This window comes from Agelaius phoeniceus, chromosome 3 (genome assembly GCF_051311805.1).
Source record: "Agelaius phoeniceus isolate bAgePho1 chromosome 3, bAgePho1.hap1, whole genome shotgun sequence".
Taxonomy (NCBI): Eukaryota; Metazoa; Chordata; class Aves; order Passeriformes; family Icteridae; genus Agelaius; species Agelaius phoeniceus.
This window is the reverse complement of record NC_135267.1, coordinates 83,020,988-83,048,352: the sequence shown is the minus strand read 5'-3', so window position 1 is coordinate 83,048,352 and position 27,365 is coordinate 83,020,988. Positions and strand designations below refer to the sequence as shown.

Below are 27,365 nucleotides of genomic sequence, written 5' to 3'. Positions count from 1 at the left end.
AGGTTTATACTGGGAGGAAAATAAAATCAAAAATAAAACAAAAATAAAACAAAAATAAAACAAAAATAAAACAAAAATAAAACAAAAATAAAACAAAAATAAAACAAAAATAAAACAAAAATAAAACAAAAATAAAACAAAAATAAAACAAAAATAAAAAGCAGGCATCCAGTGGATACAAAAGAACAGACAAACTGCAGTGGCATGCAGCACTGCATACACAGCAGCTTAAAAGTAAAAAGTACTGTTCATTAGTCATCTTTTGCAATAGAGGCTGAATAAAATAAACAAACCCTCAAAATTGAATTAGGTACAGTCTGATTCAAAAACGCAAAGCACATGGTGGAATAAAAAAGCTGTAAACAATGTAATGGGGTCCTTACATGAAAGCAGGTTTGTAATACAATTCTAGATAAAATCCCTTTCCCTTTTCCTTTCTGAACAGTCACAGCAGCAGCATTAGTTTCTTACAAGGCTGTGACAAAACATGAGGGACTGGAAATCAAGCCAGTGCACAATGATGAAACAGAAGATAGATTCCTGACAAGTAGCAATCCTTCAGACCTTACCAGAGTTTGTTAGAAGAAAACAAATGGGAATAGGTCGACTCTTTCCCCCATGCACCTTAGCACAGCCTCATTCACATTTAGTTTTGGCTTGACACACTTAAGTTTTATCACAGGTGACTGAACTGGACTGGGGGAAGTGGCATCCATCTCTCATGGAAACCTAAAAAGCACATTATATCAGCTCTCTGCAGAGGTCAGCCAGGCACTGGCTCATGATAAATTAACCACTGGGGAGTGTACTAACAATATTGAGGATGAGGAGTCCTCCTCTAGGCTGGCCATCACCTCCCTTTCTGGAGGGCACCCAAACCCACAGAAAATCTGCAGTCCAGCACCACCAGCAGCACCAACACAGGCTTCCATGTGCAATGAGCAAGAGTTGGATAGTACAGCTTCTTCCACAGACAGCAGTGAAGAGGCATGCAATATGACCCTTCAAATTAATTTTCAAGATTGGGAACTTACTGGTAAAAAATGAGCTTGATACCAGGATGGATGAAAGCCCTCACCAGTTTTTAACTTATCCACACAATTTCTGATGGTAATAGGAGTATCAGAGTAATACTAAGGTCAAGCAAATTATTAATGAAGCTTTGTTAGGGTCAGAAGGATGATCCAGGGCACTACAGGCCCATCAGCCTAACCTCAGGGAAGGTTATGGAAGAGATCATCCTGAGTGCCATTACACAAGCAGGACAACCAGGGGATCAAGCCCAGCCAGTAAGGATTTACAAATGGAAGGTCCCATTGGACCAACATGATCTCCATCTGTGAAAAATCTGACTTAATGTTTAAAAGTCTCTTCCAACCTTGAGGATTCTGATTATTGTAGAAGGCCTGGTCCAAATATCTCTTAATATACTCCTCAGCTGAAAAAATCTGTAGAGCCATGTCTAATTAGAAAGAAAAAAACCCACAAGGCAGAAAACCCTGATACATGAAGCCCAACCCTCTCCAGACAAGTCCCACCATTCAGGTAACTGCATTTACATTTTTGGGCACTAACAAGCCCATGTGCCCCTCAAGAACAACAAGTATTACAAACAGAACATACAGTTATCACAAAATTATGCCCTATAGACAACAAATGGAAAATAAATGAATTTAAGAGGATTGATTCTGAAAAGCAAAAGCTAAAATACATTTCTTATACCTAAGATTTCTTAACTTTAAAATTAATTTCAAGATGGAATGTAAAGCACCACTTCCTGGAAAGAAGGATCTTGGTAATATATTCAATATTCCTCATTTCAAATTCTTGTTCAGGAATCTTAACAACCCTCTTCATCCAAGCTGTCAAAGCCCAACAGCTTCCTCTGCAATGGCTATTCCTGTCCAAAGAAGTGACTCATGTTTTAATCTAATGTGCTGAACAGTTGTCTAACAGAGTGGCATTTTCTCCTTACACCATTAATTACCTCTGCATTTTGACTACAACGGGGCAAAGTCCCACTGGTATATTTTTCTACTATGTCTATCACTCTAGCGTGAAGATGCCACCTGCATACTGAAAATCAACATGACTGAACAACAAAGGCAAAACATCTCCTCCCTCCCCATCATTGATTCGTTCTACTCTATGGGAGAGGGCATCTAATCAGGCATTTTCCAGGAATGACAATCACTATTCTGCAGTTATTTTACTGGAAGAGCTTATCAGTCAGACAAGAGGCTGTGATGTTCCTGGAAACAATGGAACTTCAGTCACTCGTGAGCTCAATGCCTCAAGGATTCCCCTACTTACCCTCCTGGTACTGGGAGGTGTTCAGGCTAGATCCTGCCCATATTTACCATGTGTATCACAGAGAGGCAGCAAGGAAGATAAGAACTGTGATTCACATCAAGAAATGTGATTTCACCCTGCGACACATTTTTAGTTGAGGAATACTGCCATAAATCAGATCTTTTCATGGATCAGTGCAAACTGCTGTAACAGACTCTCTTACACGAACTATTTTCAAAGCTAAGAGAAAGTCAAAGTTCTTGAATAAAAATTTATTTTTCAGTGCAAAGGCCATTTCAACACTGAAGTGCCATCTGTTCCTGCTGTATGAAACTTTTTTTTTAATCATTGCATATTTTAAAATTAATGTTATCATGGGAAAAACAACAAATACATTAATAACAGTTGAAAATACAAATTTTAAATGCTGAGATAATTTTTCAAAAATTACTGTAAGGTGCTGTTTTATAGAATAATGGAAACTAATTTTAAATTGAATTGAAAAAAGTTGTTGGTTTGGGATTTTTTTAATTCAGATATGTTACTGTTTCTAAACTTGAGGGACAAAATTCAGATTCCCACTGTGCTTGAGATGAACCCAGACTGCAGTAGCAAGCCATAGAAAGGACAGACATGGATTACTCTAGCAGAACTTCAAATAAATACAAATATAGAAGTAAGGAAAGAAGCCATAATATTTTTTTAGTCCAGGAAAAACTGGAAAAAACCCACTCTGTGACTTCTTACAGCCATCTGAATATCTGATAGCAGTAACTGCAACCCAAAAGAACAAGACAGTTTGACAACCAGAGAGAGATGCTTTAAACATGGGGCAGAGGGAGAGAACAACATACCTCTTATTATTCATCCAAGTGATTTTCCATCCCAGTGGAAAATTCTGCCAGTTTTTAAAAATAGATCTTGTCTTTGGACAAAATCTCTGACTTCTGTACACAATAGTGTGATTTGGAAGCAACAAAAAACTAGGAAATTATGAGCTAAACACTGTTTGTGTATTAACAGTAGTTAATCCTCCTTCTCCATAAAAAGGCTTCCAGAGGCCTCTGGATTAACTGTCATCACCATACAAATTTAATTTGATTCTGATCTAATTTGGTAAACAATTAAAATATTTTCTTGAAAGTCATTCTAACCTTATCAGAATACAGGGGTAACGTATACTACACTAGAAGATTTCTTAAAGCAAAGAAAATCTAAAACTATTTTCAAAAAAATGCTTCCCAGTCCAAATCTGAAGCGTTTTTCCTTTTGGTATCAAAAGAACAGCCCTTTTTTTACTTTACAATATCTCAGGCTACAGCAAAGTTTCCCATTCCAGCTAAAAGAAGAGCAAGTAAACACACCATTTTTTAACGTAAGGAAGGTACAAAAAGATTAGTACCAGAAAAAGTAAACATACTAAGGGGATGGTTTTCTTTTTTATTTTATTTCTTCTTTTCTAGCATCTCCCACAGAGCGAGTTATCCCAATATCCTTTTTCATAAACTGCAACAGTTTCTCATAACTTACCTGTGAATACATTTCTTAACCTCTTTATTTACAGATCTTCCCTCAAATCTACCTGATAAGGAAATAACAACTCAAAAACACTTCAGAAAGGGGGGAAATAAATGGCTGAAGTGTAATGCATACACTTACTCTCATATACTTCTGCAGCTATAGTTTGCTGTTCACCCAAGTTTTATTTCCAGGGCAAGTATCACTATTTTTAAAATTACCTCTGTCTGCTAAGACAGAAATGACCTGTTCTCACTTCTAATATGCTCATGAAATTTCACCCAGAAGCAGCATTCAACCATAGCAGAGCCAAATTGCTGAAGTTCTCATTACTTTCTGGCTGGTGCAGAGTCATGGTTGATATACGAGTCCATCACTCTCAGCATTGATTTGCAGAGCTCTCTGTCTCTGAGCAGTTCAGTTCCCTTAAAACATTTTTCCCCTCTCTCTACCATACATCATAAGTCAAATTGTCAAATCTTATTTCAATTTCTGTGCTACATTTAAAATATTCAGCAGATAAATCATTATGTTTTAGTTATGCAATTTCTTGCCTTTAAAAAGAAAAAAACAACCCAAATCAAGGCAACTAAAGAAGACCAGAGAAACAGCTGATGCAGCAATATAAGCTTCTCATGACTGCCATAATGGCAAATGTTAAAGAAAAATATTGCAGACATATTTTGCTGAAGTGTATTGGTTAAGCAAAGACTTTCTTGAGACCCATTGTAGGCATTGCTCACATAAGCAGTCTGGGGGTGAAGGTCAGTGAATCTTTCCCTAAACACTGCATGCTCTCTAGCTCTCCTCTCTGAGTAGACTTAGAGAGAGTAATTGCATCATCTGCAGGTAAAACACACACAAAAGAATAAGCCTCTTATTTAAGATCCAGCATCTTAAAAAAAACTGCTTTGCTGTGTATATTCATTAACACAATATACTAAATCATAAAATCATTTTTTGACAAAAGTATAGCATGTAAATTCACATAAATAATTAATGACTTACTAAAAGTTCCTTCTAACAGAAACTGCACGAGTTTAATTCTACATAAAACAAGTTAAGATGAATATTCTTCATGGGAGGTAAGGAAACTGCCCCCTCAGCATGTTTACCCAACTTGTGTGTGCCTGCACTACATCTTCAGTAGGTAATCAAATACAAGTATGCCTGTCAAAGGCCAGATGTGTTCAGCTGACAAACTGCTCTACTCAAGCAGGAAGGTGGCCAGCGTTTTCATTTTCTTTTACCTACATCATACTGAAATAAAATCTGAAGAAAAAAAATCAGAACAAAGTATCAACATTAATGTTGGCTAGCATTCATTACTAAAGCTGGCATTTGATGGTGCTCTAACAACAAAGCCAAACACACAAACCATAGGGTCTCCACATGTATTGTTTATAATCATTACCACACATTACTTTGCTTAAAAGACTTTGTTTCCTCACAATTTCTGGTTACTGACAAAAAGGAGGATGGGGAAGAGAAAAAGAAACTCACCTACAATTCTTGCCACCTGATGAGAAAAACTGTCCTAAATAATATTTACTACTAATTTTAGTATGTCTAAATCTAAATTTAATTTCTTGTTATAAGTGGAAGTATCTCCAGTTCAAGTACTCCCTAAAGCACATTCTGGATAGGAGCAAAAGTCTTGCTTAAACAACCTTCTACTTCATTCTACACTCTTCTACCTTCTACAACCTTCAACCTTCTGTCTTATCTTAAATTTCTCCATATATATTCCATGCAATAAAGCACAAGAAAGCTTCACATTTTTTCCCCTCACTTTCAAATAATTCCCTTGGCTTTCTCCAGCCAAAAAGCAATTCAAACACTAGTTACTCTACAGCAAGCATCAGCTTTTTCATACCACTTCAGAATTGCTGATAAGTATGCTTCATTTAAAGGCATCTGAGGTAGTAAGAATGAATTCCCAACAACTGGGCCACTACACTTCATTCAGAAATATCAGTTTGGTCAATAAGACTTTTACCAAGAGACATTTAGAATCAGTTACAAAGTTTTTTTGTAATACAGGATTCCTGGGGAATTTATTTAAAACCAAAAGGAATGCTTTATTATATCAAAGGCAAATGTGAGAGGTCAGTTAATTTACAGTTAATTTACTCACAAATTACTTTTAGCAGAAAGCACTGAAAAATAAAGATGCTAAAAGCAAACACAACAGGAATTCTGAACCACCAATTCCAGCTATGCCTGGACTTAAGATGCCACCTTCAAGCCTACTATTTTATTTATTACTTTCACAGACCTGAAGACTTCTAAATTCTATAACCTGCTTTTCCATCTCACACAGATGAGACTCACTTTCTCTGGGATTGCCTTTAACTGGTTCAGATCCTGACTCATCCCTTCTCTTTCTGGTCAGTTGAGTGCTAATGCTGGCAAGGAAGAAGCAACCATGTGATTAATGGAGGCAAGAAAGGGAAATCAACAGTTAACTTCCACAGTCCTGGACTCGTGCATTCAGATACAGTTTGCCCCTACAGCTTTATGATCAGAAGAGGTGAATGCCTCCAGCTCAGTCCTCTAGCCCAGTCCTGACTGTGTCCCATCTCCCACTTTACTTTCTCTAGGCTCTTGCAGCCCTGCAAGTGGAGGATGAGACATTTCCCCTGGCTGTCACTAGCAAAACACACACACACTACCATTTGGAGAAGTAGGTTTCTCTATCAGCAATGTTTCACAGCTAGCTCAGTTTAGTGTAGTGCCAACACTCTTCTACTCATTTCCGTTTCTGGCATTGGTACCTGGGGTCTAGGCACATAAAATTCACCAGTTAACACCTTCCCTCTCATCAGCCTGGCCTTACTAAATCTATGATTCAAAAATTCATAGTGGAATAAGAATTCAGACACAAATATACTGTTCTGCTAATTTATGGTCAGGTACACAACCTCAACAGCCAGGCCAGCAGCCAGGCCAGATGTTTGTTTAGACAGCTCAAACACAGTACAGGGCAACAGTCCAATATGTTTAACAAACTTGCAGCACTTCATGGCTGTACAGTCACCTATTAAAAAAAGGCTTAAAACCAAAGTCAAAGTGATAGCTACAATGGTGGTTTGAGCACAGGCTCATATGGAAATGTACAGTGATAATTAATCCCTTGTGAGCAAAAGCTGGCTTAGTCCTATAACAAGATAATTGAAAACTGTCAACTCTGTTCTGATATTATTTTTTGATAGTGATCTAATGTTTAATTATAATCATTTGGTAACTGACTGGCACTTTTTATAATACCTGCCTTCACCTGAAACCTCTTGACATTCTTTTCTTTTGTGAAAGCATTAGAAATCTAATTGAAAAATGTGCTTTTAAACTGAGTTTCACTTCATTGTTTGAGATTTAAAAATAAGATTGTGTGGACTACAACATGCTGTCTCTGCTATATCAAAATCATTGATCTTGTTTGCTAGAAACACACAAATCAATACAGCAAGTATAGATTGTAATAGACTAGAAATATAGAAACATACATTTGATTCATGAGAGGAAATAAGCAAATTCAGATAGCTCAAGGATTATTTTTTGATGATAGAAATAATTTTAATGATAGGGAGAACACATTGTTTCAAATGTTTACCAAGTACTGACTTCAACAGACTATTTTTCCCATAGAAATGTCACTTTTCTGCTGTTTTTACACAACAAGCTGTATTTTCATGCTTCAGAATACCATACTTCAGCAACAACACATTTTTCTGAAGCACCAACAAGAAAAGGAATGAGAATATGGGAAAATAAATAATTAGAAATAAAATAAAATCTGTAAAGAAGCTGGCATGGGTCTGGAGCTCGTTATGGAGACTGGAATAAAAATGCTAAAAGGTAAGGAAGACTGAAGCAACAGCGTGGGGGAAAAGGGTGCTGACCTGTTTTTCTCTTTAAGGAGTCAAATGCAGATTTGGTCTCTGTCCAAAAGGAGGAGGTGGTAAAGACAAGGGAGTTATTCCAGCATCTTAAGTGAGTTTTGAATAGTTTGGAAAATGTATAGAACCTTCAGTTTCTCCTTTTTTAACCAAAAACTCACTCATCCTGATCACAAATATAATTTCCTTTAAGAAACCTGTAAAGTATTCAAATACGGCACCAGTGTGGCATCTACTTCAAAATTTCCTTTTCTTTCTTCAATTGTTCAAATATACCCCCCAAGGAATGCAGAAAGTTACAGAACCAATTTATTTTGTGGAGGTAACAAAAACTCAAGCTATTATAATTTTAACTCTTTTCTTGACATCCATCATGTACTGCTTCTCAACTCTACCATATTTTTATATGCCTTCTCATCAAATGCATTTAAATTGACTCACACTCTAAAAAAACTAACCTTTTCAATTTACTAAGTGATGTTGACTGATAGTACACACAAGTACTAAAAGACAGTCCTGCATTTTTATTTATGTCTATAAATATCAGATATTTGATACAATATGTGACCTGTGGTTAAATACATATTGCCTTTCTTCATAAACAAATATACACAGAAGAATAAATTAATAAAATGGAAAGTATTTAATCAGGAAATGTCTCATGAGAATTACAAACACTTCTGGGGAGAAAGGTATTTTGGTGGTTTCTTATCTATCTTTGGGTATGCCTTTTTTTTGTGGCCACATTTGTACCACGTTCAGATTTCTTAGTGGAGGGGGAAGTTGTTTATACTATAATAAAAGTTCCTAATGGTAAAATACTCTCTTCTAGAAAAGTTAAGAAAGGTAAGAAATGTCATTTTATCACTGTGTTCACACTATTGCCTTTTGTCTATTGTTTCCCATTTGCAAGTATTTGGGGAGGGAGGTAGATAGATATACTAAGTATACCCAGAGTATTTGTACACAAACTATGCTTCCTTTACAGGCAGTACCTTTACAGATGTACAGGGATTAGGATAAGGTTATGGAGTTACTACATCATATGTTTTATATAAAACTGTTATATAGGACTTGCCTCAAAAATAATAGAAAACTTAAGCAGCATTCCTATGTGACAAAATCTACTAAGCAAAATGTTATGGTTTAGACAAGTTGTAAATCCCTAACTGTAAGGATAATACTTCCAACAGCTACAATATTATAATTTGATTTTATTTTTGTTATGAAATAGCTTCATGTTTCATTAAGGAAGTTCACAAGTTCATTTTAAGTGACTACAAATAGCAAACTGTTAGTTCCTCACTTAGTAGTGTTGAAACTAGTAGTTAAAGGATAGGAAATAGCTGGAATTGCTCTTGCATAAAATGTCTGGGTCTACAATGAAGTCCAGCCAGCACTCTACTCTGCCTTGGTCTAAAGAATGATATCTTACAGTAGTAAGGCTAGCTCAGTATTTCCCATTTTCAGCATCAAGTTTCATCTCTATAATCAAGCAGTGCATAAAAAATTGTTAGTAAGCATGTCATAGCCCCACAGAACCTTGTCATAACTCAAAATCTGAAATACTTGGCTCAATCTCACAGCAATTGGCTGTAGTAAATTGGCATATTAAGCATTTTTTTCCTCTAAGGCTTTTTTTTTTTCTGATTTCTGACCACGTTTTAAGTATTCACAATTCTTCACACCCTACCTCCTAAAACATAATTTATTAGAGCACTCTTTCACCAAAAAATCTGAGGCAGGGGGAGGTAACCCTCTCTAGTTCAAGGGGGGAAAAGGCAAAATTCCATAATATGTCACCAAAAAATGCACAAAACATACATCCATAATATGAACCAAACCAGTCATGTCTTATGGAGATCTGACAAACTTAAGGAAGAATACCAATATGGGAGCATTTGCAACCACTAATTCAGAAGAAGCTGAATTGACCTGCATCCATACAGCACACCAACACTTTAAAATAAACAATAAATAGTGGAAACCATAAAAGAAAAACTGTTGATGTATAAACAGTTTCCAGCAGAGGGTCAATGTATTTGCTCTTGGAAATTCCCACAATATAGCTACAGAAAATTGCAGTCCTCATCCCCATGAGGACAGTGCAGAGATTTTTTGGCCACTCCTCAGTTCAGTAAAAAGACATAACTGGTATGTTTGAAAGGAATTTTGGTCAGGCACAGTTTAATTACACTGCCATCATATAATCCTTTGTTCTATCAGACTGACTTGTGGAAGAACTGAGGGTTGCAATCATTTCCTCAGTCTTGAAGCACATGAATCAGCCATCCATCTTTCACTGGAGCTCCTGACCCCCTGCATGAATGCAGCCAGGAGCTGGACCAGATGCAGATGGCTACGGCTGCTGAGGCAAAACCCAGCTAACACCAGAAAATTGTGGAGATCAATCAGAACAGTAGGGGATTACTTCAGTACTTTGGTTTGCCAGTACTAACAAAACTACAGTAATAAGAGCATGGAGCCTTGCTCTGAGGTAGAGCAATCAAGACAACACAGAGAATATTGGCCCTGTTACTGAGCTGGTGGAACAGATTTCTAACAGAACAGAAGGAAACTTTTCCCCTCCTTGGAGTAAACACATTCTTGGTCTTTTACAAAAACTTGGAAGTAAATTTTAAAGAGAAATCCCTAGAAAATGCCTAAGTTTTAATCAAGTGTTGAAAGTGTACACAACTGTTCTGGGGAAGAAATAAACTGCATTTCTTTTCATACATGATCACACCTAAGGGTCTCATTAATTCTTGAGAAACTCCTATTCAAATGGAGAGTCATAAGTAAGTACTACTTTTTTGTCTCTTCTGTTCCTGTAAAGAAATATGTAAGAAAAGACAGTTCCAGTTATGCTCATTGCTATGTTTACCAAAGACTGTCACATCAGGACCAGATTACTGTAACATAATCCAGCCAGACCACACAAGGCCAGCTAAAAGCTGGAGGCAGTGCAGAAAACAGCTGTTTGTTTAACTCTGCTAGATGCTGAGAAAATAACACAGCTTGCCTGTAGATTGGCCTCTAGCTATATATTGTTTTTCAGATGGCAGTTACTGTTTAAAGTTCTACACAGGGCACCATTTGTTTACCAGCAAACATCCAGCTAGCATTCTAATAATCTTTGAAGAAAAAACATACATTTTCAGGTGTTTTCTATGAAAAATCCTTGATTCCAGAGCTCACTCACCAGAAGGCAAAGCCTGCCAACTTTAATAGACCAAGCTTGCAGTTTTTCTCCTCACATGGAGAATACTGGCTGCAGGACTTAATTATGAAAATTATTTAAGCATCATTGAGTGAGAAGGTCAAGATTTTCCTTGGAATGTGATATGAAGATGCAGCTTATTTTTCAAGATGTGTCCACAATTTTGCCAGTTAGATTTTAAAGAGAATAAACCCATATATTCCTCATTGAAGTTTCCTTCTCATTTCTAGGAAACATTTCCATTTCTATCAGGTTAAAAAAATCTTTTTAAAATCACCTGCATAAAATGACTGCAAAGACATAGATTTATGATAACACAAAGAATTTTCTCAGACAATTTGATTATCAGTAAGAACATCAAAAATTACTTATCTCCAAATATGACCTCAGCATTAATTCTGTCAGTAGGCCACAAAAAAATGAGGACACTTTATTTTTTGACCTTGCTGTATCTCCCTCTGACAGTCTCGAGTCTACTGAGAAATTCTGCATATTCCTTCTATGAGGCTAAGATTTGCAATAAGCTTTTGTATAATTATTGAATATCCATTTATCACTCCATTTTGTGACTTCCTAATACAATAGGCTTACATTTGCACAAATCTAAGACTTGCTACCACAATAACTGGAAAATAAGCTACATAAAGATTTTAAAGCAATTTAGCTGTTTTGTTACTTACTGAAAGAGAACATTTGACTTAATTCCAAATAAAACATTGTAGAGACAACAGTCTTATCTAGTCATGCAGGTAAGTAAGTAACTAGTCCTATCTGAAGGGGTTCAATGAAATTATGCATGGGGGAAAATCTTATTACTATAATGTTTCATCATTGCAAAAGCAGGGTCTAGATCAAGACCATCCATAGTATTTCTCTGACTATAAACCCCACAGAAATATTTGTTTCCAGTTCCTCACTGTATGAGACCACACCTCCTACTCTCCCTCCAGGAACACATGCTATGATGGAGTGAAAGCTGAAAACAAGTACACACACACACCCCCCAACTTTGCTTCTCATCAATAGCCACTCCTTTCACCTGCATCTAAACTAAAATCTTTAAATTCTAGAGAACAATTTAAGGAGTGTGTCCCAGCTACTTCTGCTGTGACATTTTGGTAAAGAATTATCAAGTGAGCACAACATTCCCAAATCTTTCTGAAGAAGCTAGTAAGTTAAAACTTCAGCTTCAGAGTAAGTAGCATACAGCTTCTGACCTCTATGTTTTTTTATAGAGAAAAGTAACAAAAGCATTGTCAAACTCAAATAAAGTCACATGAAAAGTCATCCAAGCATAATGAAAACAACTCTAGTAAGACACACTACTGGTAATCTGTTGGATGGAGGGAGAAAAATACTATCTGCCATACTAGCTTTTAAAACAGAAGACAATGTTTTCCACACACTGATTAGTTTAAATAATTCTTTTTGTTTTCTTCAACTTTTAATAAATAAAAATAGCTTATCTCTCTTTCATCACAGAAATAGAATAATGAAGGCTTTAGTTCTGACTCTTAAAAATCCCCAGAAGTTTGTCACTCTACACCTATAAACAATTTCTCTTACAGTAAGAATAATACAGTGGTTTTGGCCAAGTGAAGATCCAATTCACAGGGTAACGATACAATGGAATAAATATTGTTGTACTGAAATAAAAAGTTCAGGTTCATCCCAATGTCTTACCAAACAGCTGTAGTTCAGCCTAGTCATTTGTTAGTGCTTGGGCAAATGAATAAAATGATAACCACCTACAAAGACTCTCACTAAAGTATTGAATAGCACAAGGTCAAGAATCTACCCCTGTGAGTCAAATATGAAAAAAGAAAGGGAATATTCTCATTTTCAATGAATGCTGTGATAACTGTAAAATTCTGCAAGGCTTTTAGTTAGCCTGTGATATATTTTTTTCTTCATTTATATTACCAAAAAGATACAATTTATAAAAAAGATAAAACTATAATAGCAATACTATCTTTCTCCACCAAACATGTAAACTCAACAATAAAGCCTTATAAATAGTTTATCAAGGATCTATTTTCCATAAGGTCATAGAGTCACAGATTCATTTAGGCTGGAAAAGACATGGAAAATCAAGTCCATCCATAAACCCAGCACTGCCAAGTCCTTAAGTGCCAGATTTACCCATAGTTTAAACACCTCCAGGGATGGGGACTCCAGCAGCCTATTAGAATAGGCTGCCTAATAGGGCAGGCAATTCTAATGCTTGACAATTCTTTCAACAAAAAGAAAATTCTTAATATACAACCAAGCCCTTCCTTCACATGAGGCTGTTTCCTCTTGTCCTGCCACTTGTTACTTGGAAGAGACTAACATGCCACTCAGATCCACCCTGTGACACCTTTTCTACAGACTAAATCAGTTAAGATTTGGTAAGATTTGATTTCCACCCCTATATTGTCTTTATTAAGAATATTCTGTATTTGACAGTGACATTATCATCAGGGCAAAGTGGAAAATAACTGATGCACACTGAACCTTTTATTTTATTTATTGATTGATCATCTTTATGGTGAGAAAAAGATATTGTGGAATTAAAAGAAAGCAAATATTAAAAATAACTAAAACAAAACCAAAAAATAAACTCCTGCAACACATTTTTAATATTAAATATACTAAAAAAAGAACAGCAAAAATACAGACTGGTGTTATGTATTATTCACTTGTTTATAAATATTACTGCTTCTATTTTAATCAACAGCTCTATATTCTCATCTAAAAACCTGCTTTATGTTGCAGGCATGTACATGATTCCTGTGAAAGGACAAAAATAATTTATTTGTTTCTCACATAAAAATCAAATGCAGATCATTTCCACCTATTGACCATAAAATCCACATTATTAATCATTATTGCCTCCTTGCTAGCAACCATTATAGTTTGTTTCTGGAAAGTACAGAGCTGCAGATCCCAATGCTCTCCACTGCAATCAGCAAAGCTATCTGAATTTACAGCAATTAAACCATTTTCACATGGTATGGAAGACAGCAAAGAAACACACAAAAATGAGCAGTGCACATTATAAGGTTTAAGATTCACAGAGATTGCTCCAATTCCATACCCCATTTTATAGCCATCCTGTTTAGTACAGTTATCGATTTAAAAGATTTCTGTGCATTTGAAACACAGAGGATTTAATTTTCCTCTGTTAGGGAGTTTTAATTCTTAGTTTTAGGAATGTGAGTTGACATAGGGAATTCCAGTGACAGGCTCACAGATCATCAGGTTACTTTTGATAAACAGGATTAACAAATCATCATTTAAGGACAGCTTTCCAGGTCTAAACAAATGTGGATGGGCAAGCACAATAAAATGTTTCTGACCAGCTCACACCAGATTCTTTGTGAAAATGGGTACTAAATACACAGAGAGAGAGGGATTTTTCCACCAATATACACATCCCAGTACCCACCAACCTCTCCTTGAGGAATTTCCTGAGCCAAAGGCTGTATTCATTTTAAAACTGACAGTGACTTGTTTTTCAAATCAGCAGACCAGCAGTCACACTAGTCTAAGACATGACAAATCTGATGTTACCTTCTCCCCTCAGGCCTTACCTTTTGATCTCTGACTTCTTACAGATAACACTACTACAGAAACACAGCATTAGAAACACAGGATGAAACAGCTCCTGCAGTTCCACCCAACTTACCAGAGACTGATGAAGTAGAAATATCATGTCAGAGCAGCCAGATGGTACCACTGATGAGGGAGAATATTCCAAAGTCCAAAGTAACAGCTGTCAAGGCAAACCTGCCAACTCAAAACTTGTCTGTAGCTACCCAGAATCTTGGATCCAATGCATATGGACCAAAAATAAATAAAAATCACTAAATGAAAACCTTTACTTGTCCTTTTCTGCTCCTTCTCTCTCTCTCCCCCCACTCCCCTCTGGCTTTTCCTGTATCTTCTTATCTACAACAGGGAAAGTGAGGATCAATCGCCATTTATTCTGTACCATGCCAATCCAAAGTATTTTTAATTTGGTAAAAATGTTCTATAGCATCATAGAACATAGATCAGAGTCTCATAAATCTCTTTGTCTGCTTGGTATAGCAACAAACAACCAGTGAAAATCTCAAAATTTAAAACACTAGGTGTTATAATCCTTTTTTAAAAGGCTTCATTAAAGCCGTTTGCCATAAGATCCAAAGCTTGTTTACTATGAAATGCTACATAAAATGCCACTGGAACACTGGCCCTTTTTTCATTGATCTGATATCTCCCAACCTGAAGCTAACTGGGAGAATAGGAAAAGGCCACCCAACCCCTTACTTCTGCCTTTCTTGCTTCTTTCCTCTAATCAGGTCAAGCAGTTTCTTGGTTTTCTACTCTCACCTTAAGAGCAGTTACTATTTTCTGTATTTAAATAGAAAGGAAAAAAAGGAGTTGAGTCAAACATACAAGAGCTTATTTTTTTCAGGTTCAAGGTTCAGGAAATACCAATCTTTTAAACTATAAAAGTATTTTTTAAAAAAAGCCAATCATTACATTAATAGGATTCAATATATAATTCACAATACACCAACCTAGTTCAGCTTAACTTATTTGATGGTAACAGGCTGTTAGACAAACCAGAGCTTTGATGTGAACTAGTTCTACCCTTTTCAAACTGTTTAGTAAGAAAACAGGAACAAACAGCCTTTGTTAACAAAGCAGTTTCTGAAGACCACACTTAAACACCAGTCATGTTATTCTAAACAGTCCAAACTGGCCTGCAAAAGCTTGATATAGCCCCTTTTTAATAGAGACAAATGAGTTTGAAAACTAATCTATCAAAATGGATTGCGTTTAGTCAAAAACAAAAAACCACTATCAACAACAACATCCCTTTAAAGAAAGCCAAAAAGTCTGGCAGCTTTTAGTTCATGCACAGAAACCTACTGCATCTGGCTTTCCCAGGGCAATCCCAACCCTGCAATTATCCTCCAGCAGTCACAACTAGTTTTCCTAACAAAGCTGAGCCTACACAGAAATACCAATTATAATAAAGATGCATTGAGATTATTCTTCCCCATGTTTTCTACTGCTTAAAAAAGGAAATTTCAGATAAATGTCAAAAGAAATAAAAACTCAAGCAATTCCATCCCAGATCATGTCACACATGATCAGCATTTCCTGTTTTCTAGCTCAGCTTCCACCAAAGGCAATTACACTTTTTCAATTATAAGAAAAAAGAGTCCCATTAAATCTTACATCACATCTGCAACATACTATTAAAGAGCAGAAATAACTCCACTGCAACCATAAAATTCATGAAGGATTTTGCTGAAAATTTTTACATCATGTCATGTGTGAATACAACTACTGTCTTCACAAAAGCAGCAGGGGGATAGCAAATCATGCTTAAAATAAATTGATTATTTCTTATATTCTTGTTTTATCTCCATGCACTGGTTTTTTGACACACATAGAGTAGCATTATCCAAAATGTAGACAGCAGTTACAAATAACACTAATATTGTTTACTTTATGGATTTTCTGTTAATCCAGTAACACTGCAAGAAGAAAAAATAAACACTGCAATGAAATGTCTTCTTTATTTTATTTTGCATCATATTAAAAAAACCCTGTTTGAATGACCTTTGGATTGCCTCTTCTGCTCTCTTTAAATCTCCCTAGCCTGTAGGAGATTCCCCTGCCTACTGACATGCTCTGCTAGCAACAATGCTCTCCTGCAGCCAGAAATTTCCACAGGATGCAGTTCTGCAAGTGTGGCATTACCAGGCCCATTCCAACAGACCAATGAGAAAGTCATTCAGAACCAAAGAGAAACACAGACCTTTCCTAAAAGAACAGCAATACTAAAGCTGTTCATGAAGTTTAAAACATCACTATGGCTCTTCTTTTCTGTGAAGATGGTGCATTTCAGTTAGGGAAAAAAAACCAACATTGATTTGAAGTCCTTAGGAATTCCTCTGTAATAAATGCACCCCTCAAAGAATCTCAGTATTGTTATCCTAGCCCTGGCTCTACATGAGTGGAAGACACAACTGCTGGAAAACTATCAAAATTACTTCAAGAAACTTAATTATGTGTTTCACTGTCACTGGCATTAAAATTGCTTGGAAATAAGTAAAAAATAAAAATTCTTATTTGTATTTAAATCTAACAATCTTTTTCAATTCAGGCACTGACAGTTCCTCATAACTGAGGAAATTTCAGAAATGCCCAAAAGCACCCATTTATTAAAACTATTTTATTCAAAGTATTTTGGTGCAATCCAAAAGCTATTTAGGTTAGACAGGCTGCTGGCAACAGATGTTGAAGCTTAAACTCCTAGACATCAGACAAGGAATTTGTCTCACATTGGAAGATATAAACGGTAATTCCTCCTTCGAACTCACCAACTACAAGGAATACATCTGAAGTCAGTTTTCCTGGGTGAAGCCCATTAATACAAACAACTGCACAATCAAATGCTGTTTAAAGGGTATCTTTTAAATCACATGATAGTTGTGAATGGATGAACCATGGCTCAATATTTTTAATTTACAGTGTACTTTCTACGCCTTATGCTTTTGCATATAAGCCTTCAAATTTATTTCCCAATTATTCAGTCATAGAACGACAAAGCCCTCAAAAACTGAAATGTGCAAGGGTTAATTTGGGGAATGTTTCAGCCTCAAATGAAGCAGCAAATGAGTACATTTTCATCTGCTGCTTTTCCTTTCTCAAAAGAAGCTATCAATGATGGCTTCCCTGGCAACCAGGCACAAACACACAACATCACTGGTTCAAGCAGCTAATCAAGGACAGATGTCTCAAGAGAGCATCAAAGCAGCCTTCTGCATTTCCAAGCATGTCTTACTTTTCTACAAATAAAAATATCCCTATAGCTAGAAAATCCAGCTGAATTCTCAAAGTAAAGACATGATTTTTTATTTCCAGTGCATCTTTCTATACTTTAATTACAGGTTCCCTGCCAGTTTAAATAAAGGAGCAAAACATTTGCCAGAGCCATATGGAAGCATCAAAGAGCAAGAGTGTTTTCTTGGGAAATACTTCTAAAGTGGTTTTCATCCTAAGTTCCAAAGTACTCCAGCATTCCTTTACGATGCTGAGTGCCTCAACTTATAATAAACACATCAATAATATTTTCAAACTGATTTCAAAGTATTCTGGCATGAAGTCAAGCTTCATTAAAGGTCTTCTCTCAGGGTTTCAAAGATCATAGACTATCATGTCCCCTTCTGTAGAACCTACACATACAGAAGTCTTGTGTGATCTATAAGACTTGAGTATCATTTTCCCTAGAAAATGCATCTACATCAATAAAACCCCAGGCAATCCTGATTTCAGTTACCTTTCTTTTGCATAACAACATATGTCTGTTACATATGTGAAACAGCTTATTGAACAGATTATTGAAAACTTTTTACAGCATATGACTACAGCACAACATTAATTAGTAACACTTTAATAATAGCAGTGCTAATTAATTCTCCCTAACCTACAGCAAAACAGCATGTGCAATGCTGTTAGTGTTATTATTCCATGGTGTACTTTTCACACTGAACATACATTGTGCTGATCATAATTCCAACATAACATCTCCCAGAACACAGGAGAGCTAAGATGGATATGTGGAGGCAGATTGATTTACCAAGACAGAATGACATGTGAGCAGATGCAGGCAGCTTCTGGCAACAAATCAGCGTGGGAAAAATTCAAGTTTTTTTCCCCTGATTGCTCTTAAGAAGCAATGAGTACATTGACATCTTGTCCCAGATTCCATTAAATTAATGATGGGACTCTCAATCTACTCACATCTCAACACACAAGGCTAAACACAAGGTCACAGGGTCAGAATGGACACCCAGATCAAACAGCATATATATACACATAAACCCCATACAGATCTTCAATCTGGACCACAAAAGTAGATCACCATCACTGCAAAATTATCTTTCAGCCTTAAAAACCTTTCAGGCATTCTGCATATAAAATCTCTTGATTTTCTTTCACACAGACCCAGTTACAAAATCAGTGTTAGTGAAAGGAAAGCAAAATTGACTATTTAAAAGAGTTAGTTAGTTTTCAAAAAGACCAAGTGGAGGATCCCATGGCCAGATCTTTGACCATATCCTTTTTCCTAAGAACTCAGCTTTACTTGGAACAATAAATCAAAGTCACTTTCCCTCACTATTCTAAATTCCACAATTGATCATTACTTGTATTTAATCAAAATCATTTGCTGTCATGAGTTAGAAGAGTCATCTGCCCTCCCTCTTGAAGGTACTCCAGATTCTCTGTGCAATTTTGATTCTAAAAAGCGGGACTCAGAGTTTCCCATTTGCTAGTAGTAGCACCATAACAAGTAAGAAAATTTTGTTGGTCTAAAAGAGTTCTTTCTGCCATAAAGAACTAAAACAACTAACAGTTCCCCACTGAAATGGCAGAAGATGTACAAGAGCTACCCACTGGAAAGATGAGACACCAGGAGAAAACTTGCCAAGCTGCAAATACACACCTTAATTCATATTGCTACATGTAAAAAAATCATTTCATGAGACCCAATGAGACTTCCAATCACTAAGAATATTAATTACAGAATTATCATCAGACAATCAAGCATTCCCTACTTAATCCTAGCTCAAGTAAATATCAATTGCCATTGAATGACAGCATGTAACACACTCCTACCTTCACATCTTGGAAAGCTGACTGTGAGAACTTTGGAGTAAAATAGTTGAGGAGAAGAGCAATAGTTAAATACAAATTACTGTTTTATGTGCTTGTTTGATCCAACAAGCTGGATGCAACAAGCTTCATCTTATTTCTGCCTATGCACCATTCCTCCCCTCCACCACAGCAATGCAAAAATGGAGTCCAGAGAAATCTCCCCAAACTGCACACTGAAAACAGAGCTCCAGTCAAAGGGGTATCAGTGTGATTAAAACCATATAGTGACATATATTCACAACTTGCCACTTCCCCGATGTGTACAGGCTAATGCTAGCAAAATAACCAATATAGAATATGATAAACTACAAAAATTAGTAGGAGCCTCTCATCACCTCCATTTCTCATACTTAGGCACATTCACTTAAATATCTAGAAATACCTGTACGTTTGTCCCCAAAAAACACCAAAAGATGCTCTGACAAACAATGGTGCTCAAATGTTGTCTCAGACCTAACTGGAAAACACCACATTCCCTTATAAGCAGGCTTGTTTTTATCTTTCTGTGCCTTTCTTATGAGTCTTCACATTGCTCTCATCCATCTCATCGAGAAATTGAATGAACAGAAAATTAAATTTGCAAATGTAATTTCTTGTGAATCTACAACAATTAGATAGTAGTAAAAAGAGTTACTACAAGTCGTACAATTTTGGATCTACTAAACTGGGCTGCTCAGTTTGCTTATATCATGGACAGTGTTGCCAGCACACATTTTATTTATTCTGTTGCCTGTAGTGCAATTCCTTGATTTGAAGATAAAAACTTCAAAGAAATGCAGCTGGCAGCACCATGCTTGGAAAGTAGATGTGTATATACTTACTCTTCTCCCAAACAATAGGCTACTTCATGGTCAAAAACCTCCTACTGCTGTGGATACTCCAGCTCTTTCAGTTTGCTTTTCTAGCAGATCTCTTCCAATGGATCACAGTTTCTTCCAGAACACAAAGCTACCAGACACATCTCTACTTATTTAATACAGTGTATTTCTGTATTTACACAATTTGTGTGGTTATGGAGATTTATCATCTCTCTGGACTTGTGCCCAGATACAGATTCACTTTTAGCCCTAACCCAAGAGAATGCACTATGATTTGTTATCTACTGATACTACCAGCAACTTCCAGGGCCATTGTGAGACATCAGAACTCTACCTAAATACAGCTGCTTCCAAGATGAAAGCTTGCAATAAGAACCATTAATGTTGTACAACATCCTGCTGTCACTGAGTACTTTTTGTTTACACCTTCTTATATTCTCTAATTTTTGCCATGACAAGATATTACAAAGACAGTTCAACAATATATAGGAAGCATATCCATTAACATCATCATTAAGTCAAGTAGGTTTTTTTGTAACTGTGCAAAGTTAAAGTTAACCAGGAAAAGGTATTTTTCAAAACCACAGTTAACACAATTAACCCAAATTGCTTCTATTTTTTATACCTTGTGGTTCACTCATGCTGAAGATGATGCTACAAATCTTATTGTGATTCTCAGCAGCCACTGTTAATTCATTTCAGGAATATTGTTTTTATAGGAGATGGTTAAATGCACTTATTCCTGATTTAACTATGAGGTACAGGGATGGTAAGACAACAAGCTGAATTCTCTTTCTTGGTCATTCCTGCCATCACTCAGCTCTGCAGTCAGCCTAGGTACATCATTCAGGTAATTGGACAGATTTTGGTCCTCAGTAAGCTGACAGAATGGGGGCAAACTGATGAAGTACTGCACTAAACTTTATCACTGGAGCTTTTCAGAACTATGGCTTTCCAATCAAATGAACTGGAACTTACATTAGAAATTACCATCTGACTGTCTGATATGTCTAAAATGATAGTTTAATGGAGAAAAAAAGCGCTATGGAATGAGAAACAAGGATCTTGTATAATTAGGGCAGCAAATTATGTCGGACTCATATCTGTCATTGGTCCAAATCCACTAGGAAAATTCCAACACTATCATCATATTCTCACAAGCTGCTTCTTCACTAGTATATAATTTTTTATAAAACTACAGACTGTACTTCACTTTTTAATAGGCAAAAAAGTAGTCAATACATGCAACACTAATTATAAAACCTAGGTTCAGATTTATGCCATTTAAATTATCAGGATGATGGATATTGTCTCAGGCTAAAAGAAACCCCAAAAATATAAAAATACAAAAAAAAGTTGGAAGTTTAAAAGTAAAACTAGCAATTCTATGCTATTGCAACAGCTTCTCACAATCAGTCAGGTCATGGAATTTTACTCATAAAGTACAAAAGCAAACATGATTCTTTCAGAAGATTAAAGAGCACAAATGCACACTGTGTAAGCTGCTGTTTAAAATGCTGATTTTTTAATTTGAGAACAAACTTAAAGGCTGAAATTACTAAAAAAATGAGAAACATGTCAGCATTACTTAGTCTACATAATTTCTGCATAGCAGAAAACACTGATGTCACAGACAACGTGCACTCTTCTTTACTATCTTCCCAGACTAAAGACCCAAACAAGCAAAGTAATTTTCACCCACAACACTGAATGGATGTTGACAAAGCAGTAGGTAAGCACTTCACCATTTCTATCTTGACTAGGAACAACAATTCACCACATCCTATCTATTTACATGATGAAACTCTGACTTCAATAACTTTGTGATGCTAAAAATACCCTTCAAAGACTGGGCATCCAATCCACTTTCCTCTGAAAGTTGAATGGAAACTTGCCCTTGATGGTAATAGAAGAAGAAAGAAGATGAATTTTAATTTTGTGAGTACAGGCAAAGCACAAGGTTTGTTGACACACTGAAGAATATTCTTGTGGAATGTGAGAAGGAAGAAAGCTTTAATACTGCAGATTTCTATTTTAAACTAGAAAAATACTGCCAGACTTCCAAAAGTGATTATAAAAACTTTAATAACAGCTCACAATTACTTTAAATTCAAAAGGGAGATAAGCTGAAATCCATTATCTGCAATATCTATGACATTAGGGACACATTTCAATGAATACATTTAAAATTTCAAAATGTGCCTATATTTTCAAAGGATCTGCAAGAAGAAATGCAATTTATTGGTGATTACAGACATGAAAAAAGTCTAGTCAACATTTATACAATCAGGAGGAACGGAGGAGGAAAAAAATTAAATCACTAAGGCAAATTAGATGATCTCCTGAAGGGAATATTCCTTGATCTGCCTCTGCCAGTCAATCTACATCTGACTTACCTGGGGACAGTATGGGAAAACTTCCAGTGTAGGTGTGTAAGGAGAAGCAAGCCAGAAAGGTATGACAAACCATCCAGTTCTCGCACCTTGCTTGCATGATCTGCTGCCAGCCACTATCACAGAACATCCATAAGCACTGTCATGTACTGTCATGAAGCTATTTGAGACAGCCTTTGTCAGCTCCAGGTTGCCATTGCACAAGCTAAGTGATCTCAGGCCAGCCAAGAGTGCAGCTGTGCTACAACCACGTTGTGACAGCTGCTCACCCATACTAAAATACAGGATCAGTTCAATCATGACATTGAGCCAGGGCCATGGTCTAATTGTTTCTTTATCCATCTTGTGTCTACAACAAACTTAGGAGTAGTTTCAATGAAATAGAACATGACACACCACAATTACTGTTAAAGCAAAAAGATATACTTGTATATTGGGGAATAGAGAGAGAACACACTTTTCAGGACTGAATTCCATGTAGGTAGGTATCATTTAATTGACACCCACTGAAATGCCTACATGAGATAGAACTTGTTGCACCCTCAATTGGTACTTCAGCTGTAACAGCTATTTGTTCTACAGCATTCCTTGGACAGCTATTATCCTCATTTTCAGAGAGACTCTGAAGCAGCTCAGAATATAGGAAGTCAACAATAGCACCACAAATACATGGTTCCCCATCCTGTATTCCAAGAGCATGGTATTTTTCAACTGATTATCAATCTACGACGATGTCATTCTGGAAGAAAAATAGTTTTGTGCCTTTTCATCTATTAAACATGTTGAACAAGTCTTAGAGCTGATTAATAATCCTTCCACATAAATTCCTAGCTCTGCCACAGCCAAAACAAACTAACAAAAATGCTTTAAGCAACCCCACTGCAGGTCATCCTAAAGATAAGGACAGACCACTTTGCTGCCAAAAGCATTATAAACAGGTATCAGGCTTATTCTCCTCAATTAGAGGCTTTTAAAATTGCTGGTAGAGGATGTAAATGGTTTTCATTTACTTAGATCTTTATTAAACATCTCCATGACCTTGTTTCATGCTGGCTTTTCCTAAACATAAAGGTACCTCACCCCACACATTTTTTTGCATGTACTCCAATTGCTACAACCACTAAAGCTTTTTATCATTACTGCTTCCAGTTCATTTCCATAAGGGTGTCAGAAAACAGACAACAGACTGATGTATATCACATGTAGAGACCACTCATTTTTTTAGAAGTGTGTTTTGAGGATATGCTCTGAGCATAATTAGGCAAATTAAAGGTAATTAACGTCCTGGCTACCTGGGTCCTTTACAGTTCTACACTAAAATATAAAATCTAAAAAAATTAGAAAATAAATAAATAAATGTTTAAAAACCAAACTGTTGCAAAATAGCCTACACTACCCTGCAATTTATATCTCTAAACTGTTTTCTGCTATCTCATTACTTTCAGCTTAGCCCAATAGAAGAAGCATCAAGTGAACATGAAGCATACCCCCATGCTGGCTAGCTCCAGTCAGCAACTTTCTATCAGTTTATGCTTTTCAATTTGTGCTGAATTAACTTCCTTTAAAATTAGTCTTTCTGCTTCCCTTTACTCTTCAAGAAAAAAGCCTACTTTCCTATGACACAAAACCAAATTATTACAAATTCTACCCATCCACTCCTTGTAATATATTCTCACTTTAAAACCCTTCTACCCAAGTTTCTACACCTAGCACTTGTTATACAGTTTGTAAAACAGATGGTACATACAACTGAATGAGGGGACCCCAATTATATCATAAGTTCAATTTGAATTACTGAAGTCTTATAGTTTTACTTTCACTTGTAACAAGCTTTGTTAGCAAAAGCTTACATTTTAATTGTGATCATGCACTTTAATTTAAAATCTGATAGAATGGTTGAAGCCTTGTTTCATGGTCTGGTATAATATCCTTTTGGTCTTCAAGGTAACTACTGTGACTGAAAATTAAGATAATTGCTACAGAAGATTATCTCCCAAAATTATAATTCAATGAGGAAATACCAGAAAAATCACTAAACCTGAATAATCACCTTAGACAAAAATAACTTCCTGTAGGGACTAAACTTTCATTTGGCAAAGTAAAGAGAGAGGAGTCTTATCAGAATGTTTCAATCACCCTTATTCTAGAGTATTGCTGCAATATTTCTTCCTATTTTATTAAAACATTTACTCATTTTCCTCTAATCTCTATTTACACTATTGCTGCTAAAGCTGATGCATGGTGGTTACCACTTTCTCTGCAATCTTAATTTCAAGCAACAACACTGAGCTAAAACAAACATAATGAGAAATACAATTCAAATCCTAGCTGCAGTATAGTACTATTTCTGCAAAATTCAAAAGATACCACTTAAGATGTAGGCTCTTAAAAACAACTGTGCATCTTCCAGTTGTCTTTACACTTGTTTATTGTTCCATTGTAGAAACAAGCAGCAGACTGTGACTGCTACACTGTGTGGTAGGACAGATGTGGTTTGGTTCTGACTGCCCTACAGAACTCTCATGAAAAGGCAGCTATAGGAACACCTTCTATTAGCCTTAGTTTTCTTACAAATACTTGTCTGGTAAACAAGAAAACTATAAAGAATTGTTGCTAAATCTTATTCAAGTTCTTCTTGAGGCTTATTGGAAGCACTATACAAGTGAAAAGCATTATTGCCATTTAACAGACATGTTGAAACCACAGACCAATTTAAATTTAAAAAAAGGTGAACTTCAGATTTTCTACATATTCCTATGCTCTCAAGAGCAGCAGGATTGAAGCACAAACTACTGCTTAGTTTTCTCCTAATACATTTAGCTTTACCAATTTCCTTTGAGTTTGTGTACTGCAGAGGCTGATCTTAGTTTATTCCCCTCTTGCTAGATAAGACAGCAACTCAGAATCAACAATACATGTTAGGCAAGTGATCATTCATGTTTTCTCAGTACAACTATGAACAACTATCAGAATGACTTCTGTTATGTTCCTGTGGAGTACACTGGAAAAAGAGTAAAGAAAATTTCTCCTGGAATATTTTGGCATTAACTAACACTGTATTTCTAATGATTGCAAGTCAGTTCTTCACAGTTGTGTGAAGTTTTCAATAGCTTAAAACCACAAGCACAGACAAATGCTGAGTCCATACTCCTTTGTCCATATTCCCACCAAACAAAACCTTATCAACTAAATCAATAGCACTATAGGTAAAAAGATAATCACAAATCTCATGCAGTAGACTTAATGATGGCAACAGCCAGAGAAAAAGGTTCTGATATAGCTTGATGAGCAGGAATATATTCTTACAACTCTAAAATGGTCAAAAATATTAACAAACACAAATGTATGTTAAGCACCTAAGCTTAACCAATGTTGTTTCAGGTATTCCTATAATTTATAAGACTTTGGCATTTATAATAAAAAGAACTATCAAAATTAAAAGGTGTTTGCAAAATAGTTTCCCGGGCCATGACTAAAAGTAAATTTGTCAGTACTGGTCTTCAATTTACCATGAGACAGGGAAGCAATGTACATTAGCTTTGAATTACACAAAGAATAATGATGGATTAAACATGCACTTGCTTTTCTTCCTGCCTCCAGGAAAAAAAACTTCACAGCTTCCCAATCACAGGGAAACTGAACAAGTGCATCCAGAGTAAATTAGATTAGCAAGTCTAGCATCAGAAAGCAACCTTCACCTGTATGTCTTTAACAGTTCTTAACCTGCTCATAACTTTATCCTAATACTTCTTTTTACTTTCTTGATACAAATTGATTTTAATTTCCCTGATTCCATAAATTAAGTTAACCAGTGAATCCTAAGTAAAAGTAACCTACTGAAAGCATTACTTAAGAATATCTTGACCAGGCAGATGTATCTTGTATTCCAAGGTCTACCCAGAGAGCACTGAGCCTGTAAGATCTGAAGGAGCAATGTGAAGATGAAACACACTTTATCAGTCACATCATTAAATATCTCCTTCAACTTGCCCATAAAACAACACACAAATAAATTACCATAATTTAGTATTCAGGCTTTACAAAGGCCAAATGACACTGCTCAACTCCTGGCTCTCTTCTGCCTATGCAGATCCATACCAAAATCCTTTTAACAGTGAGATTTCTTTTTATTTGGTAGTAATACTTCTTATGTTGAAAAGAAATTCTTTCAAAGCATTGAGTGGGAAAAAAAGTAAGTACAGAAAAGACAGAAGAACCAGTGAAAATATCTAAATTTTGATAGGATAAATAAACAAAGGATTTTAAAGAGACTAGGACTCTTTGCCTCTTGAGGGATGTACCTCTGCACTTTATAGAGCCTCCTTACTACTTCTTAAGTTTAAAACAAAACCAACTACACACCAACAGCCTAAACAGACAATTGGCCTTCTGGTTAAAACTTTTTGTGGGCACAGAGACCGGGCTACAGCATCAAACTTGCATTCTTCTTTACTCTTATGTCAATATCACAAACCTCAAAAAAGTGAGATGAAAATAAATTTATCTGACATATTAAAATTGC

General features: G+C 36.0%; 1 protein-coding gene across 2 annotated transcripts in view; it reads right to left on the bottom strand.

The window, feature by feature from the left end:
• The window catches only part of SMYD3 (SET and MYND domain containing 3), a 379,752-nt gene that overhangs the window by 290,709 nt on the left and 61,678 nt on the right, over window positions 1–27,365 (bottom strand). The window contains exon 1 of one of the 2 annotated variants that reach the window (XM_077175748.1): window positions 14,505–14,580. The exons of the other annotated variant lie outside the window; for it this stretch is intronic. The gene's annotated coding sequence lies outside the window, so the exon portion shown is untranslated. Of the gene's footprint in view, window positions 1–14,504; window positions 14,581–27,365 lie in introns of those variants that run through there. 2 annotated transcript variants of the gene reach the window in all.